The sequence below is a fragment of the Schistocerca gregaria genome, chromosome X (genome assembly GCF_023897955.1).
Source record: "Schistocerca gregaria isolate iqSchGreg1 chromosome X, iqSchGreg1.2, whole genome shotgun sequence".
Lineage (NCBI taxonomy): Eukaryota > Metazoa > Arthropoda > Insecta > Orthoptera > Acrididae > Schistocerca > Schistocerca gregaria.
In genome coordinates, this window is record NC_064931.1 from 144,436,173 (window position 1) to 144,457,530 (window position 21,358).

At 42.0% G+C, this 21,358-nt stretch overlaps 1 protein-coding gene across 1 annotated transcript in view; it reads left to right on the forward strand.

Annotated features, from left to right (window-relative positions):
- LOC126297944 (sodium channel protein Nach-like) overlaps positions 1–21,358 on the forward strand; it is a 70,718-nt gene that overhangs the window by 37,526 nt on the left and 11,834 nt on the right. The window lies entirely within an intron of this gene.

The window sequence follows — 21,358 nt, forward strand, 5'->3', positions numbered from 1 at the left end:
TGGGTGTGCAATTTTCTTGTGTTCCCATTTGTTTTCTGTCAACTCCAGAAACGGACGAGCCACGTTACCCCAGATACCTCACGGTGTGCTACTGCAGGAGAGTCAAAGTCTAGTTTGTGTTATGTTTCTAGTAAGGTCACGTTTACGCAAATTGTACGCTGTGATACACGTGCTGAGGAGAAATATAGGGCGTTATTTAAAAACTGCGTCCTGCTTTTCATATATCCGTTAATTAAAAAGTCAAAAGAAAGGTAATCATTGTGGTTAATGTCCACCCGGCAGCTAAACAACATTTAGTTAGGAACTTTATTTGGCTTCTGGACATGACATTACTGGGTGATGGTTAAGATTAATAGGACATCCTGTAGAAAATCACTATGTTAGACATGTCACGACATAGCGGCAATCATTGACAAAGGTCCTAGTGGAAATGACATACTGTAGCCATCGTTTAACTTCTGGATGCCATGTAACAACGTCAATTAAAAGGCGGATGACTGTGATGAACGGTTGCTTTGCGCTCTGTTGTTCATCTGTTACACGGGGTCATAGAAATAAAAAAATCAAAGAAGGTTGAACCTGTTGCAGGAGAGTAGTTTAATCCCTTCGTCCATCACTGCAGGGATCACAGACCTCAGCACACCATCCGACGTACACCTTCAAAAGTGTCACATGCCCCCGCCGTGAGTTTTGTATGGGACAAACTATACTGAGGTGAGAAAAGTTGTGGGATGGCTATATTCACACACACAGATGGCGGCAGTATCGGTACACAAAATATAAGGGCGGTGCATTGGCGTGGCTGACATTTGAACTCGGGTGCTTCATGTGAAAAGGTTTCCGACGAGAATTAGCAGACTCTAAACGCGGAATGGCCATTAAAATTGCTACACCACGAAGATGATGTGCTACAGACGAGAAATTTAACCGACAGGAAGAAGATGCTGTGATATGCAAATGATTAGCTTTTCAGAGCATTCACACAAGGTTGGCGCTGGTAGCGACACCTACAACGTCCTGACATGACGAAAGTTTCCAACCGATTTCTCGTACACAAACAACAGTTGACCGGCGTTGCCTGGTGAAACGTTGTTGTGATGCCTCGTGTAAGGAGGAGAAATGCGTGCCATCACGTTTCCATGATAAAGGTCGGATTGTAGCCTATCGCGATTGCGGTTTATCGTATCTGGACATTGCTGCTCACGTCGAGATCCAACGCCTGTTATCAGAATATGGAATCGGTGGGTTCAGGAGGGTAATACGGAACGCCGTGCTGGATCCCAACGGCCTCGTTCACTAGCAGTCGAGATGACAGGCATCTTATCCGCATGGCTGTAACGGATCGTGCAGCCACGTCTCGATCCCTGAGTCAACAGATGGGGACGTTTGCAAGACAACAACCATCTGCACGAACATTTCGACAACGTTTGCAGCAGCATGGACTATCAGTTCGGAGATCATGGCTGCGGTTACCCTTGAAGGCTGCGTCACAGACGGGAGCGCCTGCGATGGTGTACTCAACAACGAACCTGGGTGCACGAATGGCAAAACGTCATTTTTTCGGACGAATCCAGGTTCTGTTTACAGCATCATGATGGTCTCATCCGTGTTTGGCGACATCGCGGTGAATGCACATTGGAAGCGTGTATTCGTCATCTCCATACTGGCGTATCCCCCGGCGTGATGACATGGTGTACCATTGGTTACACGTCTTGGTCAGCACTTGTTCGCATTGACGGCACTTTGAACAGTGGACGTTACATTTCAGATGTGTTACGACCGATGGCTCTACCGTTCATTCAATCCCTCCGAAACCCTACATTTTAGCAGGATAATGCACGACCGAACGTTGCAAGTCCTGTACGGGCCTTTCTGGATACAGAAAATGTTGGACTGCTGCCCTGGCCAGCACATTCTCCAGATCTCTTCACAACTGAAAACGTCTGGTCAATGGTGGCCGAGAAACTGGCACATCACAATACGCCAGTCACTACTCTTGATGAACTATGGTATCGTGTTGAAACTGCATGGGCAGCTGTACCTATACACGCCATCCATGCTCTGTTTGACTCAATGCCCGGGCGTATCAAGGCCGTTATTACGGCCAGAGGTTGTTGTTCTGGGTACTCATTTCTCAGGATTTATGGACCCAAATTGCGTGAAAATGTAATCACATGTCAGTTCTAAGGTAATATATTTGTCCAATGAATACCCGTTTATCATCTGCATTTCTTCTTGGTGTAGCAATTTTAATGGCCAGTAGTGTAGTTGAAGCTAGACACATTGGACCTTATTGTTGTTGTTGTGATCTTCAGTCCTGAGACTGGTTTGATGCAGCTCTCCATGCTCTTCTATCCTGTGCAAGCTTCTTCATCTCCCAGTACCTAATGCAACCTACATACTTCTGAATCTGCTTAGTGTATTCATCTCTTGGTGTCCCTCTACGATTTTTACCCTCCAAGCTGATCTCCAATACTAAATGGGTGATCCCTTGATGCATCAGAAAATGTCCTACCAACCGATCCCTTCTTCTAGTCAAGTTGTGCCACAATCTTGTCTTCTCCCCAATCCTATTCAGTACCTCCTCATTAGTTATGTGATCTACCCATCTAATCTTCAGAATTCTTCTGTAGCACCACATTTCGAAAGCTTCTATTCTCTTCTTTTTCAAACTATTTATCGTCCATGTTTCACATCCATACATGGCTACACTCCATACAAATACTTTCAGAAACGACTTCCTGATACTCGATGTTAACAAAGTTACCTTGTTCAGAAACGCATTCCTTGCCATTGCCAGTCTACATTTTACATCCTCTCTACTTCTACCAACACACTTATTTTGCTCCCCAAATAGCAAAACTCATTTACTACTTTAAGTGTTTCATTTCCTAATCTAATTCCCTCAGCTCAGCATCACACGTCTTAATTCGACTACAATCCATTATCCTCGTTTTGCTTTTGTTGATGTTCATCTTATATCCTTCCTTCAAGACACTATCCATTCCGTTCAAGTGCTCTTCCAAGTCCTTTGCTGTCCATGACAGAATTACAATGTCATCGGCAAACCTCAAAGCTTTTATTTCTTCTCCGTGGATTTTAATACCTACTCCGAATTTTTCTTTTGTTTCCTTCACTGCTTGCTCAATATACAGATTGAATAACATCGGGGAAAGGCTACAACCCTGTCTCACTCCCTTCCGAACCACTGCTTCCCTTTCATGTCCCTCGACTCTTATAACTGCCATCTGATTTCTGTACAAATTGTAAGTAGCATTTCGCTTCCTGTATTTTACCCCTGCCACCTTCAGAATTTGTAAGAGAGTATTGCAGTCAACATTATCATAAGCTTTCTCAAAGTCTACAAATGCTAGAAACGTAGGTTTGCCTTTCCTTAATCTAGCTTCTAAGGTAAGTCGTGGGGTCAGTATTGCCTCACGTGGTCCAATATTTCTGCGGAATCCAAACTGATCTTCCCCGAGGTTGGCTTCTACTAGTTTTTCTATTCGTCTGTAAAGAATTCGTGTTATATTTTGCAGCTGTGGCTTATTAAACTGATTGTTCGGTAGTTTTCACATCTGTCAACACCTGCTTTCTTTGAGATTGGAATTATTATATTCATCTTGAAGTCTGAGGGTATTTCACGTGTCTCATACATCTTGCTCACCAGATGGTAGAATTTTGTCAGGACTGGCTCTCCCAAGGCTGTCAGTAGTTCTAATGGAATGTTGTCTACTCCTGGGGCCTTGTTTCGACTCAGGTCTTTCAGTGCTCTGTCAGACTCTTCACGCAGTATCGTATCTCCCATTTCATCTTCATCTACATCGTCTCCTATTTCCATGATATTGTCCTCAAGTACATCGCCCTTGTATAGACCCTCTATATATTCCTTCCACCTTTCTACTTTCCCTTCTTTGCTTAGAACTGGGTTTCCATCTGAGCTCTTGATATTCATACAAGTGGTTCTCTTTTCTCCAAAGGTCTCTTTAATTTTCCTGTAGGCAGTATCTACACCTAGTGCATTTGTCCTCTAGCCATCCCTACTTAGCCAGTTTGCACTTCCTGTCGATCACATTTTTGAGATGTTTGTATTCCTTTTTGCCTGCTTCATTTACTGCATTTTTATATTTTCTCCTTTCATCAATTACATTCAATATTTCTTCTGTTACCCAAAGATTTCTACTAGCCCTCGTCTTTTTACCTACTTGATCCTCTGCTGTCTTCACTACTTCATCCCTCAAAGCTACCCATTCTTATTCTACTGTATTTCTTTCCCCCATTCTTGTCAATTGTTCCCTCATGCGCTCCCTAAAACTCTGAACAACCTCTGGTTTAGTCAGTTTATCCAGGTCCCATCTCCTTAAGTTCCTACCTTTTTGCAGTTTCTTCAGTTTTAGTCTACAGTTCATAACCAATAGATTGTGGTCAGAGTCCACATCTGCCCCTGGAAATGCCCTACAATTTAGAACCTGGTTCCTGAATCTCTGTCTTGCCATTATATAATCTATCTGAAACCTGTCAGTATCTCCAGGCTTCTTCAATGTGTACAGCCTTCTTTTATGATTCTTGAACCACGTGTTAGCTATGATTAAGTTGTGCTCTGTGCAAAATTCCACCAGGCGGCTTCCTCTTTCATTTCTTAGCCCCAGTCCATATTCAACTACTATGTTTCCTTCTCTCCCTTTTCCTACCACCGAATTCCAGTCACCCATGACTATTAAATTTTCGTCTCCCCTCACTATCTGAATAATTTCTTTGATTTCATCATACATTTCTTCAATTTCTTCATCATCTGCAGAGCTAGTTGGCATATAAACTTGTACTACTGTAGTAGGCGTGGGCTTCGTGTCTATCTTGGCCACCATAATGCGTTCACTATGCTGTTCGTAGTAGCTTACCCGCACTCCTATTTTTTTCTTCATTATTAAACCTACTCCTGCATGCCCCTATTTGATTTTGTATTTATAATCCTGTATTCGCCTGACCAAAAGTCTTGTTCCTCCTGACACCGAACATCGCTAATTCCCACTATATCTAAATTTAACCTATCCATTTCCCTTTTTAAATTTTCTAGCCTACCTTCCCGATTACGGGATCTGAAATTCCACGCTGTGATCCGTAGAACGCCAGTTTTCTTTCTCCTGATAACGACGTCCTCTTGAGTAGTTCCCTCCTGGAGATCCGAATGGGGGACTATTTTACCTCCGGAATATTTTACCCAAGAGGACGCCATCATCATTTAACCATACAGTAAAGCTGCATGTCCTCAGGAAAAAATTACGGCCGTAGTTTCCCCTTGCTTTCAGCCGTTCGCAGTACCAGCACAGCAAGGCCGTTTTGGTTAGTGTTACAAGGCCAGATCAGTCAATCATTCAGACTACTGCTCCTGCAACTACTGAAAAGGCTGCTGCCCCTCTTCAGGAACCACGCATTTGTCTATCCTGTCAACAGATACCCCTCCGTTGTGGTTGCACCTACGGTAAGGCTATCTGTATCGCTGAGGCACGCAAGCCTCCCCACCAACGGCAAGGTTGATGGTTAACGGGGGCCTTAAATTTCGGAAATCGTTAGGGAATTCAATATTGCGTGATCTACAGTGGCAAGTGTGTGAGGGGAATACCAAATTTCAGGCATTACCTCTCACCACGGACAACGCAGCGGCCGACGGCCTTCACTTAATGCCCGAGAGTAGCGGCGTTTGCGTAGAGCTGTCAGTGCTAATAGATAAGCGACATTGCGTGAAGTGACCTCATATACGAATTTAGGACGTACGACGAACGTATCTGTTAGGACAGTTTGGCGAAATTTGACGTTTATACACTGCTCGTGTATGAGTCCGGGGACCTGCCAAAGGGGAAAAGTTGGGGGAGGAGGGAGAGGGGAGGGTGTAGATTTCAGTGGCAGAGGAGAGGGGAGAGGAGGAAAGAAGGTAGGGGTAGGGGAAGCCCGGGGGAGAGGGGGGAGGGAGGAAGTGAGGAGGGAGAGAATGGAGAGAGGGTGCCTTTGGGGAAAACACAGAGGGTGGAAGGAAAGGATCAAAGTTGGTAGGAGGGGTAGATGGAGGCGATGAGGGCATCATCAGGGAGGGGGGGTTGGCGGAAGCCACCTTGGGAGAGGGTATGGAGAGTGGAGAGATGAAGAGCAGGTGGGACGTGAGAATACAGGTGCAGCAGCAGACGGGGATGGGAAAGGATGGGTGAGACAAGCGGGTGAGGGGGATCAAGTTTGCGGGAGGTGTAGAGGACTCGTATCCATTCGAGAAAAAGGAGGAGGTGCGGGAATGGAATGAGGTCATACAGGATCCGTGTGGGGAGGGGAGGCAGATGCGATAGGCGAAGAGGAGCAAATGGCGTACTATGATTTGAAGGGATTTGTAAAAGGTAGGAGCGGTAGAGATCCAGGCGGGATGGGTGTAGCAGAGGATATGGCAGATGAACCGAAGCAAACAATATGGAACCTGTAAATGCATACTTGGTGGTCAGTGCCTGGGACGGCATTCGCTTCTCCAAGTGACCTAATATTTGGAACTAGTTTCTCCCAGGAACCTCCTGGGGCTGATAGCCATCTGCCATAAGGGTCTTTCAAGGATCCATCAGATTCGTACAACAGAACAAATATGGGATATGCAATCACGAGAACGTGCTGGAAAGTAGTGCCTCCGAATTCCTTATGCGGAAACGTGTTTGCACCACACTGCCGCTATAGGGCTCCGAATTGTGTGTAACATCTCGATGTGTAACGTAAAATGTGTCAGTGCATAAGAAACAACGTGCTGAAATCGAGTTTCGAAGTCAGACAATTCGTCCACACATGACAATGTCAGACCACAGACGAATGCTGCAACATTTGCAACAATCCGAGGCCTTGTGTTCACCGTCATTTGTTACCCTCCATACAGTCGCGATTTGGCCCCATCCGATTTTCATCTGTTTCCAAAACCTAAAGAACACGTTCGGGGACTGCACTTTTATAGTGATGAAGTGCTGCAGCCGGAGGTGAGGTTGTGCTTCCGTCAACAAAAATCATACATTCTACTGTGAGAGTATCAACAAACTGATCTCTCACGGGGAGGAATGTGTTCGTAGCCAGAGTGACTATGTTGAGAAATAAATATGTAGACATGAAAAACAAAGATGTATGGGGTGTTCAAAAAGTCTCTCCGCAGTACCGTATGCCGTATGCCGCAGTGAATATACCGAAATGAACTTCAGTGAAATTCAAGTTATTAATTTATTGAATATCCATTTGTACATTGTCTAATCATGTTTCCAAACACAAGCAGTAACAAGTAGAATTTTAATAATGATTGTATTGTTTAAAAATTTAAGTTTCCACACAAAAAGTTTGAAGGTATTACTTTTCAGCATGCCTTATAACTACACCGTCGGAAATAATGACATGCTAATGGCTAGACCTTTTAATGACCGATGTCAGCCATGTTATCAGCATCAAACAGTATGGATTATGATTGGTTGAATCAATAGCAACTATACATGAGACAAGGCAGTTCATGTGGTATAGGTGAGCGGAAGAAACAATACCCGCAGATGATGAAGTAATGGTAGAAATTCATCAAGGAATATATAATAAATTGCTACAGGTGAGGCATATTTCAGAAACAGACAAAGCCGAATTAGACTGAGTACTGTGGCAAAATGGCGAGTCGTTTCTACCAAAACCAGGTGCCATTAAAATTTTTCAGTATGAATTCAAGGTTAGAGATCACAAGCCATTTAGAGTACCACCTTATACTATACCACTGTGTTACCGAAGACAAGTATTTTTTAGAATTACACAAGATGCTAGATGATGACATTATTGAAACTTCAGCCTCAACATACAACAGTCCATTGTAAAGTATGAATAAGACGGATGGAAGTATTAGGTTGGTCATTGATGGATGACAGATAAATTCCATTATCATTCCTAAACCCGATCGTCCAGAAAAATTGGAAGAGATTTTATAAAGTTCTTTGAAGCCAAGATTTTCTCTTCCTTAGATTTGTGGACTGGTTTTTGGCAAACAGAACTAACGTAGAAAGTATACGGATTTTATCGCATTTGGACGATGTTATCAGTTCAAAAGTCTCGCTTTCGGGCTGAACATATACTCCGCTGCCTTTGTAAGAGGTTTAGCAACTGTATTGGATAAAGGACTCCAAAAGTGTGTCACCTGTTTTGTGATGACATATTCGTAGATGAACTATCATGGAAACTTCAAAATGAGGTGCTCAATAAATTGCTAAGGACATTAAAATAACATGGAACAACTGTGAACATAGTGAAGTCCAGTTTTTGGAATAAAAAGTTTGAGTTTTTAGGCCATATTATTACTGAACAGGGAATTGAAACAAACCCTAACAGCTGGCGAGATAGCCAAGCGGTTCTAGGCGCTACAGTCTGAGCCGCGCCACCGCTCCGGTCGCAGGTTCGAATCCTGCCTCGGGCATGGATGTGTGTGATGTCCTTAGGTTAGTTAGGTTTAAGTAGTTCTAAGTTCTAGGGGACTGATGACCACAGATGTTAAGTCCCGTTGTGCTCAGAACCATTTGAACCATCTTTTTATTACATTTTCAAGCAGTTTAGGTGCATAGATCCCGAGAAATCATTACCCAGAACAGCCACCTCTGGCCGTAATAACGGCCTTGATACGCCTGGGCATTTATTCAAACAGAGATTGGATGGCGTGTACAGGTACAGCTGCCCATACAGCTTTAACACGATACCACAGTTCATCAAGAGTAGTAACTGGCGTATTGTGACGAACCAGTTGCTCGGCCACCATTGACCAGACGTTCTCAATTGGTGAGAGATCTGGAGAATGGGCTGGCCAGGGCAGCAGTCGAACATTTTCTGTATCCAGAAAGGCCAGTACATTACCTGCAACATGCGGTCGTGCATTATCGTGCTGAAATGTAGGGTTTCGCAGGGATCGAATGAAGGGTAGAGTCACGGGTCGTAACACATCTGAAATGTAACGTCCACTGTTCAAAGTGCCGTCAGTGCGAACAAGAGGTGACCGAGACGTGTAACCAGTGGCACCCCATACCATCACGGTGGGTGAAACGCCAGTATGGCGATGACGAATACACGCTTCCAATGTGCGTTCGCCGCGATGTCGCCAAACACGGATGCAACCATCATGATGCTGTAAACAGAACCTGGATTCACCCGAAAAAATGACGTTTTGCCATTCGTGCACCCAGGTTCGTCGTTGAGTACACCATCGCAGGCGCTCCTGTCTGTGACGCAGCGTCAAGGGTAACCGCAGCCTTGGTCTCCGAGTTGATAGTCGATGCTGCTGCAAACGTTGTCGAAATGTTCGTGCAGATGGTTGTTGTCTTGCAAACGTCCCCATCTGTTGACTCAGGGATCGAGACGTGGCTGCACGATCCGTTACAGCCATGCGGATAAGATGCCTGTCATCTCGACTGCTGGTGATACGAGGCCTTTGGGATCCAGCACGGCGTTCCATATTACCCTCCTGATCCCACCGAATCCATATTCTGTTTTTGGATCTCGACCAACACGAGCAGCAATGTCCCGATACGATAAACCGCAATCACGATAGGCTACAATCCGACCTTTATCAAAGTCGGAAACGTGATGGTACGCATTCCTCCTCCTTACACGAGGCATCACAACAACGTTTCACCAGGCAACGCCGGTCAACTGCTGTTTGCGTATGAGAAATCGGTTGGAATCTTTCCTCATGGCAGCACGTTGTAGGTGTTGCCACCGGCGCCAATCTTGTGTGAATGCTCTGAAAAGCTAATCATTTGCATATCACAGCATCTTCTTCCTGTCGGTTAAATTTCGCGTCTGTAGCACGTCATTTTCGTGGTGTAGCAATATTAATGGGCAGTAGGGTAATAGAAAGCTGCCCTGGGTATGTGATGCCCAAGCAGAACAGTAATTCCAACAACTAAAAACGTCATTGGCAAAGACCCCAGTTTTAGTGCATTCCAGTTTGGTGAAGGAATTCTGTATGGCGACAGACGGTGCTAAAGCAGGGTTAGGTGTGGTACTATTTCAACAATATGAATAAAACGGAAAGTGGATAAGAAAGACAATAGCTTTCGCTAGTTGTATACTTACCAAATGTGAGAAAAATTACTCGCTCACAGAGTTGGAAGTCTTGGGAGTAGTATGGGGATTTCATGGGTTGAGATGCTTCCTGTTTGGTTGAAAAACTAATGTGTTTACTGACCACAAGACACTGGAATTTATGTTAAGTACAAAACTATTGCCAGGAAGGTTAAGTCGGTAGATGTTAACTCTGCAGGAATATGATTTTTGGATCATCTGTGTGCCAGGTCTATCAGATATCATAGCTGATATCCTCTCCAGGCTACTGGAAGGAGTTAACGAAAGCAGCGTGAGTAATACAGAAGAAGAGCAGGTAGCCATTTATTACTAGAAACAGGTGCCATTTGAAAATTACGTCAACCAATACATCAAAGCAGTTAGGCAGGGAACAAGATAAAGACCCAGATCTCGCAACAGTCAATGCTAAGTGGAAAAACCGTGAATCAAGGGCCATTAGACAATTCTATCTCATAAAGAACAATGTGTTGTTCTACAGACGTAATACTGATACAAGTTTATGGGTCACGTGCATACCACAGGATTTTATAAATAAGTATATCTACATCTACATCTACATGACTACTCTGCAATTCACATTTAAGTGCTTGGTAGAGGGTTCATCGAACCACAATCATACTGTCTCTCTACCATTCCACTCCCGAACAGCGCGCGGGAAAAACGAACACCTAAACCTTTCTGTTCGAGCTCTGATTTCTCTTATTTTGTTTTGATAATCATTCTTACCTATGTAGGTTGGAAGAGAAAGTTGGTGACTGAAATTTCGTAAATAGATCTCGCCGTGACGAAAAACGTCTTTGCTTTAATGACTTCCATCCCAACTCGCGTAACATATCTGCCACACTCTCTCCCCTATTACGTGATAATACAAAACGAGCTGCCCGTTTTTGCACCCTTTCGATGTCCTCCGTCAATCCCACCTGGTAATGATCCCACACCGCGCAACAATATTCTAACAGAGGACGAATGAGTGTAGTGTAAGCTGTCTCATTAGTGGACTTGTTGCATCTTCTAAGTGTCCTGCCAATGAAATGCAACCCTTGGCTCGCCTTCCCCACAATATTATTTATGTGGTCTTCCCAACTGAAGTTGTTCATAATTTTAACACCCAGGTACTTAGTAGAATTGACAGCCTTGAGAATTGTACTATTTATCGAGTAATCGAATTCCAACAGATTTCTTTTGGAACTCATGTGGATCTCCTCACACTTTTCGTTATTTAGCGTCAACTGCCACCTGACACACCATACAGCAATCTTTTCTAAATCGCTTTGCAACTGATACTGGTCTTCGGATGACCTTACTAGACGGTAAATTACAGCATCATCTGCGAACAACCTAAGAGAACTGCTCAGATTGTCACCCAGGTCATTTATATAGATCAGGAACAGCAGAGGTCCCAGGACGCTTCCCTGGGGAACACCTGATATCACTTCAGTTTTACTCGATGATTTGCTGTCTATTACTACGAACTGCCACCTTCCTGACAGGAAATCACGAATCCAGTCGCACAACTGAGACGATACCCCATAGGCCCGCAGCTTGATTAGAAGTCGTTTGTGAGGAAAGGTGTCAAAAGCTTTCCGGAAATCTAGAAATACGGAATCAACTTGAGATCCCCTGTCGAAAGCGGCTATTACTTCGTGTGAATAAAGAAGAACGATATTTTCTGAAACCATGCTGATTACGTATCAATAGATCGTTCCCTTCGAGGTGATTCATAATGTTTGAATACAGTGTATGCTCCTAAACCCTACTGAAAACCGACGTCAATGATATAGGTCTATAGTTCGATGGATTACTCCTACTACCCTTCTTAAACACTGGTGCGACTTGCCCAATTTTCCAATCTGTAGGTACAGATCTATCGGTGAGCGAGCGGTTGTATATGAGTGCTAAGTAGGGAGCTATAGTATCAGCGTAATCTGAAAGGAACCTAATCGGTATACAATCTGGACCTGAAGACTTGCCCGTATCAAGCGATTTGAGTTGCTTCGCAACACCTAAGGTATCTACTTCTAAGAAACTCACGCTAGCAGCTGTTCATGTTTCAAATTCTGGAATATTCCATTCGTCTTCCCTGGTGAAGGAATTTAGGAAAACTGCTTCAATAACTCCGCTTTAGCGGCACAGTCGTCGGTAACAGTGCCATCGGCACTGCGCAGCGATGGTACTGACTGCGTCTTGACGCTTGTGTACTTTACATACGACCAGAATTTCTTCGGATTTTCTACCAAATTTCGAGACAGTGTTTCATTGTGGAACCTATTAAAGGCATCTCGCATTGAAGTCCGTGCCAAATTTCGCTTCTCTGTAAATTATATTTGGTACACTCTTTTGAGGAACAGTCATTTTCGTCCTAAGTAATGTTTTAAAAAAAGTAAAGATGTCTTGCCACTTCACACATATGCAGTGAAGAATCAGACAGGTGTCGGCTAAACGTAAGAAATGCCAGAGAGCAAAACATTTAACTTTTCAATCGAGACCACCAATGTTCCCTATCATTCCGGAGAAACTGAGACATATAGCAGCTACACATCTCATGGGCCCATTACCTTGCTCACAGAGAGGTCATGTATTCATTTTCGTGGTCCTAGAATTAACGTCGAAATACGTGACGTTTACTCCCTTGAAGAACGCAACTGGGAGCAGTATCAGTAAAGCTTCGACAGGTTGGTCATGTCGATAAAATGCTGTCGGACAATGGACCCCAATATCGTTCAGCACAATGGAAAAACACTCAGCGAAGGCATAAGATTAAACCCATTACATTTCCAAATACATCCCGAGCGCCAACATGGCTGAACGAACAATGAAGGATTTGGGGACCCTATGTCGTTTGTATTGTAGCAAGCAGCATAATAGATGGGACAAACATTTGTCTGAGTTCAGGATGGCGTAAATGAAATGTCAGATAGCAGTACTTTATTACCTCCAATAACTGTTCTGAAAAGTAAGCCAGCACCGGATGAAATTCTGGAAATAATTAAATTCATACCAGTACCCAGAGTACAACATCGAAACCTATTAAAATTGGCACTGAGCAATCTGAAGGCTGCGGCGTAGATAGAAAGAACCGGGCAGACAGATGGGCAATCTCACGAGTAGTTTCACTAGGACAAAAGTACTTGTGAAAACCCACCATCTCTCTCTAGCAAGAAAGAACATCAAAGCCATAGATCCTTTTCGGTATATAAAGGCGCTATGGAAGTATGTATAGTGGTTCATGATAATGCAGTCGAATTGATTAACGCAAAAACAGGAAAATCATTGGGCTTGCACCATGTGAGTCGCTTTAAAGTGTATAAAGGGTAATCAGAAGAAAAATTTGATGTCCCAGATATCCAAATTCCAATTAAAGAAAAATGTAGAAGCCAAAACAAGGGAAGTTAAGAAAATGCATACAAATAAAATTTTTTGTATTTATCTCATTAAAATAAATTGTTTAACTTTCTCAGTTTATCAAAAATATAGTTGTGAAGGAAGAACAGTAAAGTAAGAACTAACGTAATCATTCAGAAGAAGAAATGTGTTATGGGAAATGAGAAGAATAGTAGTAGATTCTCTCTTAAAGTGTAGCGTAATGTAGAAAGAAGTTGATTTTGTGGACGGAAGGAATCCACGAAATTATGTGTATTTTGTAAAAAGGAAGTATTTATTTGTGGTTTGTTCCGTGAACATTTTGTTGAGGAGATATTTATGGGAGTATGAGAAGTATTTATGATAAGTGGAAGTTACCACAAGTTGATGTTAAAAGGAGATGTTAGGGAAATGGATTTAAAAGGTTGTTTGGAGATAAGAACTAATAGGGAGAACTGAATTATTAAGGAAAGCGAAAAACATGTTATTTCTTTGAGATATGTAGAGAGAGCGATGTGAGTTTGACACAGGAATGATTTCAATAAGGTAGAGTAAGATAGAGGGAAAAAGTAATACAAAGGTATACTGTTCATATAAAGACGGTAAGGATAAGTATAACTGATAAAAGTACCAACTCTAGAACAATGGACTTGGACAGTGGGAAAAGTTTTTAAAAGGAATTATGAAAGGTATTATGAAGTTCTGTTACAGCTTATGGCGAAAACAAGGGATAGTGGAGAAAAATAATCCGGAGTTGGAGTCAAGGTGCGGAGTTTTTATAGTATGATGTATCTGTAGTTAGAAAAAAAGGGGCAGACTGATACACTAAACTTCATCACCATCAATTTTCCTCTTAATGTTCATTGTGATGAAGAAGAGGAAACCATTGAATAAATACTAATAGTGAAAAGAAAAAAGAAAGTGTACATGTAGAATGTGGATAAAAGATGTTGATCTATTGAAATACATGTAAAGTTATGGAGAGATTTAATGAGGAGGAACTTACGTATACTTTTTAATACAGGATTTTTGTAAAGTGTCTTAGTAGTTTAGTATTTGTAAAGTTTGTAATGGGTTTTAAGGAAGAATTGGTTTTGACAATTATTTTTGTTTTGATAAAGATCGGTAGGGCAACCCAAAAACTAAAATAGGTAGTAATAATATGTAAACTAGAAAAATATGGGGATGCAAGATGAACAAGTGTGTTCAAAATGTTGTTTTGTACACGAAGTCATCAAGACGAATGCAATGTCATCATGATCAGACCAATGGAAAAAGCGAGTAGAGCAGTTAGGCATGAAAGAAGCAACACTACGTGTGTAAATGCCTTTTTGAGGGCAACAGTCCAAGAGGATAACACCTCTGTGGAAAAGTATGGGGATCTACGACAAAACCTGGATAGAGCCGACATGATGCGATCTTTATTCATGTGGAAGTCACATGCGATCTTCATAACAACAGTTCTGCTAAAGTGTTAGATTCTTACCACTTATGTCACAAACTGTTTAGAGCAGCATATGGAGACATGATGGATGTCCACCAAACTGGAATGGAGGCGGACATGTTACATCAATGACAAACAAGCGTTTGAATTCACCTGAAGAAGAAGAGGCGCGTTTCTGTAATCCAAGATACAGGATGGCTGAAATTACCGACATACCATACGGAATCCAACAATTGTGGAACATACGCTGAACACTAAGGGTGATAAGCAAGGAAGGGATTGGACAAATGTCCAATCTATTCTGAAAAACGAGCTGATACAGAAAAGGATACTCACTGATTTGAAAGAAAATACTATAAGATTGGATTCTACAATAAATAGGTTAAGCAGGTCTTCAATTCCAAGTCCCGGTCCAGAGAAGAACGAAGACAAAGATGAGAAGATAGCAACATGCAACAAGAAAAGAGGATTCAATGCAGAAGATTAGGAAGAAAGAAGTTCTGGACCAGAAGAAATCAAGAAACCTTTCTAAATTCCTTCCTATACAAGAGCATTATTGCATCTACTTACCACAAAAATCCATTTTTAACAGTTCTAACAATACAAATGTCCAATATACTCCTTATGGCATATCACAACACTTTCAAATGTATCACCGAGAGATGAGAGACGACTATTTGTACAGGAAGCGGGAGACGAATTAACCAACGATGGATTGGCCTAAAGATTCGAGGATTGACGAAGAATATAAGTTTTTATACTGCTAATAATAGATCTTCAATATAATTTCCTCATGGGTACATGCGGAATGGAATGAAGACAACCAAGCATTCCCAATACACTCAAACCTTCTGTAATCTTTCTCACTGCTACCCCTCATTCCATGTTCATAGATGACATATCGAGGCACATGAAGATGAGGATGACAACTTCAATGAACCACATGGAAGATAGATGAGAAAAGACAGAATAACATGTATCTGGTTAAATTGAAAAAAATGTGGACACAAAGAGTTGGTTATTGTTTAAAAATATATCAAAATGGTTCAAATGGCTCTAAGCACTATGGGACTTAACATCTGAGGTCATCAGTCCCCTAGACTTAGAACTACTTAAACCTAACTAACCTAAGGACATCACACTCATCCATGCCCGAGGCAGAATTCGAACCTGCGGACGTAGCAGCAGCGCGGTTCCGGACTGAAGCGCCTAGAACCACTCGGCCACAGCGGCCACCTTAAAAATATATAATTTTTGAAGAATTTTGTGTAAGAAACAGATTTTTTTTGTTAACAATAGTCGGGCGGTGTGGCCGAGCGGTTGTAGGCGCTTCACTCTAGAACCGCGCGACCGCTACGGTCGTAGGTTCGAATGCTGCCTCGGGCATGGATGTGTGTGATATCCTTAGGTTAGTTAGGTTTAAGTAGTTCTAAGTTCTAGGGGACTGATTACCACAGATGTTAAGTCTTATAGTGCTCAGAGCCATTTTTTGTTAACAATACTTTTGAGTTTCTCTTAATCTTGACAGATGAATGACATTTTTTTCTGTATTTCGTATTCCGACGATATAACTAGGTTAAGAAAATCAAGTGTTGATATCTTCTGTTGATGCTAAGATTCTTGTGTGTAACGTCTTTGTTGATATATAGGTTATGTACAAAAATAGTTTGCAATTTGATGATGTTTGTTTCATGTTTACAGGGTAATTAGCAGGATTAGGTATTTAATATTTTTGTAAAATTCAATGAATAATTTATTTCTTAGGTAAAGTTATAATGCATAAATTTAAGATTTTTGGGGGATATAAACATGTTTGTGATGTTGAATGAAAAAATTAATGGGACTGTGCTTGTGAAGTTATGGAAATGGTACTTACAAATGTAAGATGGTTTCAGAAATTATTGTAAGGGTTGAAACTTTCTTGAATTATAATTGCTATAAAAGCTACCAATAAACATAGAAACTGAGGCTGAGAATAAGACATAAGTACTGAAAAAGAGGAGGGTAATCTTAAATGAAGGGTTCTTCAACTTCAATATACCCCCATCATCATCTTGATGTCAAATAAAAATCCTTCTCAAATTTAAAAATTATGACTGGTAAAAATTTGCATTAAAGTCAGATGCAAATATACAGTACATAAATTGAAAGAGAATGTCTATTGTGTTTAAATTTAAAATGAAAAGTATAGACAACCATAGAAGAGAAATAAAAGGGTTCATATTAAAAAAATTATTAAGCCAGAAAACTAGTAAAACATATGAAATTCTGGGAAAACATTAGCTTTTGTACTCAGATCTGTGGTATATAGTAAATCAATTGTGGTGGAAAAACAAAGAGAGACCGAAAGAAAACCTGTCTGGGCTATGTCAAAATAAAATAGAGTTGGTCTATATAAATTCAGCAGTTGAGAACAATTTTGCACTGATTTCAATCAATTTTTCCACTATTGATTGACCCAGCACAAAATTGAACATGGAAGAAGGCGGATATGTAAGGTGGCAGCTTAAATGAATGTTAATTTCGCACTTTACATGAGAGTCTATATGTCTTAACGAGCAGAATAATATGTCACATGATATACTTCATTGATAGTCAGCAGATTTGCCTGTCAAAATGTACTGTATGTTGTGTAAAAAGGAATGACACTCGATTCGACGGTATTAACAGACCCAACCCAAATCGTGCATGTCAATGAGCAAAAGGTAAAAAATAAAAGCTGCTGGAAGAGATCGTTGGGTTTGGGACAGATTTGGGTTGCCCGTCCACGGCCCACTTACAGTGAAATGTTTTTAGCAGGGTGTGACCCGTGGCAAGGGAGACGGTGAATGACACACGTGGTCCATCGAAGGGAGCAGGCGATGGCCAAGCCCTGACTGTGACGGAGATATTCTTTAGGAAATTGCATTGGGTTATTTCCAGACGGATACAAACAGGCTTGAGACGCAATTAAGTAGAGTCGCATTTTCTGATCAGATGAAAGGTCTGTGGTGCTCTTGTGGTGTACGAGTTTAACTTTTAGGCATCAGGAGTGGGCACAAATTGCGGATTGTCTGAAAAAAGCTCGGAAGGAGTAGAAGTGGCAAGATGACGGCGCAGTTTGAAGGTGCGCCCTTTGCAATTGGCGGTGTAGTTTCCGCTAGATGAAAGGAACACTCCCATTGGTCTAAAAACTGTGACTTGAAGCATGAAAGGACACAGGTGGGGGACAGTTTGCTACGAAAGACAGAATGCCGAAAACTTCAGGCACTCTCCTCTGAACTAGCGTCAATGTTGAACAGGGCGCAATACGCTCTGCACGACGAAAAAAGAGGAATTTTGTGTGATGGGGGAATGGACAGAGAGAAGAGGAGGAGGAAGTGAGCAGAGAGAGGGGGCAAAATAAGACAGAAAGGGAGAGGGGAGTGGGAGACAGACAAAGAGAGGAGAAGATGAACAGACGCAGGAGGAGGAAGTGGAGAGAGAAAGGGAAGAGGAGATGGTACGAGAAAGGAGCTGGAGGTGATGTACAGAGATGGGATGGAGAAATGGACAAAGAATGGGGGATAGAGCAGATGGACAGAGAGAGGGGATGCAGGAGTTGAACAGAAAGGGGGGGTGGAGGAAGTGGACAGACAGAAGGAGTGGAGGAAATGGACTAATAGAAGAATTAGTACCTAGTATTGCAGAGTTATGTGTCTATTCCAATCTTCTGTTAGTACATGTACACTGTTCCGCTCTCGCTGTTCGTCTTCTCCTCCCTCCTGCCTGTGCCAATCACCACATCTCCCCTCGCTCTCTATCCATCTGCTCCTCTCCACTTCTCTTTCCACTTTATCACGCTCACTCCAATAGGAGGCTCGTCACTTCTACCCACACAGTATTTCTTTCCAGATTGTAACTAATGTGTGTACCAAGTTTGGATGAAATCATCCCAGGGCTTTGGGTGAGCTTTCATCTGTGGCTTTGCCCACGTTCGCAGATCTAAAATATATTTAACATATATTTAACAAATTTCATACGTTTTTGTATACATAGTTCACCTGTATATCTAGCACCTTGGAGTTTCATTTTCACGCAGTTCAATGTTTATAAGATCGTATCTCCTCAGCTTTCTGCTGTACAGAGGTATAATTTTGCAGGTACTTCAAGCGGTATATGTGCATACTGTCTGCGAAATGTGCTGGGAATAAAGTTGGTGGCAACGAAGTAGTAAATTTAAACGTCTTGCATGATGCGTGGTTTTTCACACATCTCATTGTTTATGACGTCATACCTCCTCAGCTGTGTGCCCTACAAAAATATACATTTTCCGGTACGTTCATATGTATATTTGAACACTGTCTCTAAGCTCTGTAGTGAATACAATTAGTAGTAAAGAAGTAATTAGTTAAAACGCTCGTGCTTCATACGGCAGTTTCACTGCAAGGGTATCGAAAATGTAGTAAGCGATAAACCTTTTCCCTTTCAGCATTTTGTAGAGATCGTCAGCGAGTAGAATTTTCGTAAAGGTTTGAAATTATGTGTAATGTTTGTTGCAAGTCTCTAAGTGCTGTCATGCACAAGTGCTGGATGACTAAAATATCGATATTTACTCCTCGTGGGCCTCACTGCTTTTTCAGCCTAATCCTCGTCCTTTTGATAGGCAGGTGGTTCTTACCCCCAAAGAAATGATTTCCAGACAGTAAATGACGCGTGTATCAAGTTTAGTTGAAATCGGTCCAGTAGCTTAGGAGGAGATACGTACATACATACGCATTTATATATGTAGATAAAGTTTTATAATATGTATGGATGTATAAGCAGAACAATGCTTTCTGCAAACCAATCAGCCACTGTATTGGCAAATAATAATCGTCATGCCTAAAGTTGCGTACGTAGCGGCAATGCCGTAAGTCTGCGGTTAGGAGGACGTGCTGAAAAGTAATGCCTCACAATTTTTATGTGAAAACTATAAAATTCTTTAAATAGAACTAACGTTAATACGTTTTGCTTCTTTATTCTTCATGTCTACGTATTTGCCGCTATACGGCTCCGAATTATAGCGTATAACCTGGCGGTGTGTAACATTACTATGTCGGTGCAGGAGAAAGAGCGTTTTTACTCGAGTTTCGAGTTCGAAGAGTTCGTCCACATATGGAGCACCCTCTCCTTAAGCATGAGAATGCCAGATCACACACGAGGACTGCAACATCTGCAACAATCCGCCGCCTTGGGTTCACGATCATCGATAATGCTCCGTACAGTCCCGACTTGGTCCCATCCCAAAACTTAAAGAACATCTTCGAATACTTAACTTTGATAGAGATGTAGCTGTGCAGGCAGAGGTGAGATTGTGCCTCTGTCAGAAACTCTACGGTGATGGTATCAACAAACTGATCTCACGTAGGGAGAAATATCTTCGTCGCCAGGGTTACTATGATGAGAAATAAATGTGTAGACATGAAGGAAAAGAGGTAGAATGTTAATAATGTTTGTTTTATTTAAGAAGTTTTACGTGTTTTCACACAAAAAATTTGGTGGCAATGTTTTTCAGCACGGCCTCCTATACTTCCGAACTTGTGTCCTCGCTCTCCTCCCTACGCGGGACGAGTTCACATTTATTCCATTAAAGATTCAATTGACGAATTTTCAGTTAAAATGGCAGTAACGGAGACACTCTAGTCGAGTTTCAGGGATCACGGAGACGGCGAGTTCCGAGATGACGTCATAGGACTCGCTGGTGAGTTTGAAACGAGTATACAGAGCTTATTTTCGATCTCTAGTGAGCGCACTCTCTCACTCACTCCCCACCCCATCCTATCTCTCTGTCTCTGTCTCTGGTTGTTTGCTGATGATGATGTGGTGTCCGATAAGGTGATGAAGTTGAGTGACTGTAGGAAGATACAAGATGACTTAGACAAAATTTCTAGCTGCTGCTATGAATAGCAGCTAGCTCTAAATGTGGGAAAATGTGAGCAGACACGAATGAGTAGGAAAAATAAACCTGTAATATTCGAACACAGCATTAGTAGTGTACTGCTGGACACAATTACGTCATTTAAATATCTGAGCGTAACGCTGGAACGAGCATTTGAGGATTGTAGTAGCGAAGGTGAATGGTTGACTTTGGTTTATTGGGAGAATTTTAGGAAAGTGTGGTTCTTCGGTAAAGAAGACCGCATATAGGACGTTGGTGCGACCTATTCTTGAATACTGCTCCAGAGTTTGGAATCTGCACCAGGTCGGATTAAAGGGGGACATCGAACCAATTCAGAGGCAAGCTGCTAGATTTGTTACCGGTAGGTTCGAACAACATATAAGTGTTACGGAGATAGCCTCGGAACTCAAATTGGAGTCCCCGGAGGGAAGGTGGCGTTGTGTTCGAGGAACACTATTGAGAAATTTAAGACAACCAGCATCTGAAGCTGACTGCTGAATGATTCTACTGTTGCCAACATACAATACGCGTATGGACCACCAGTATAA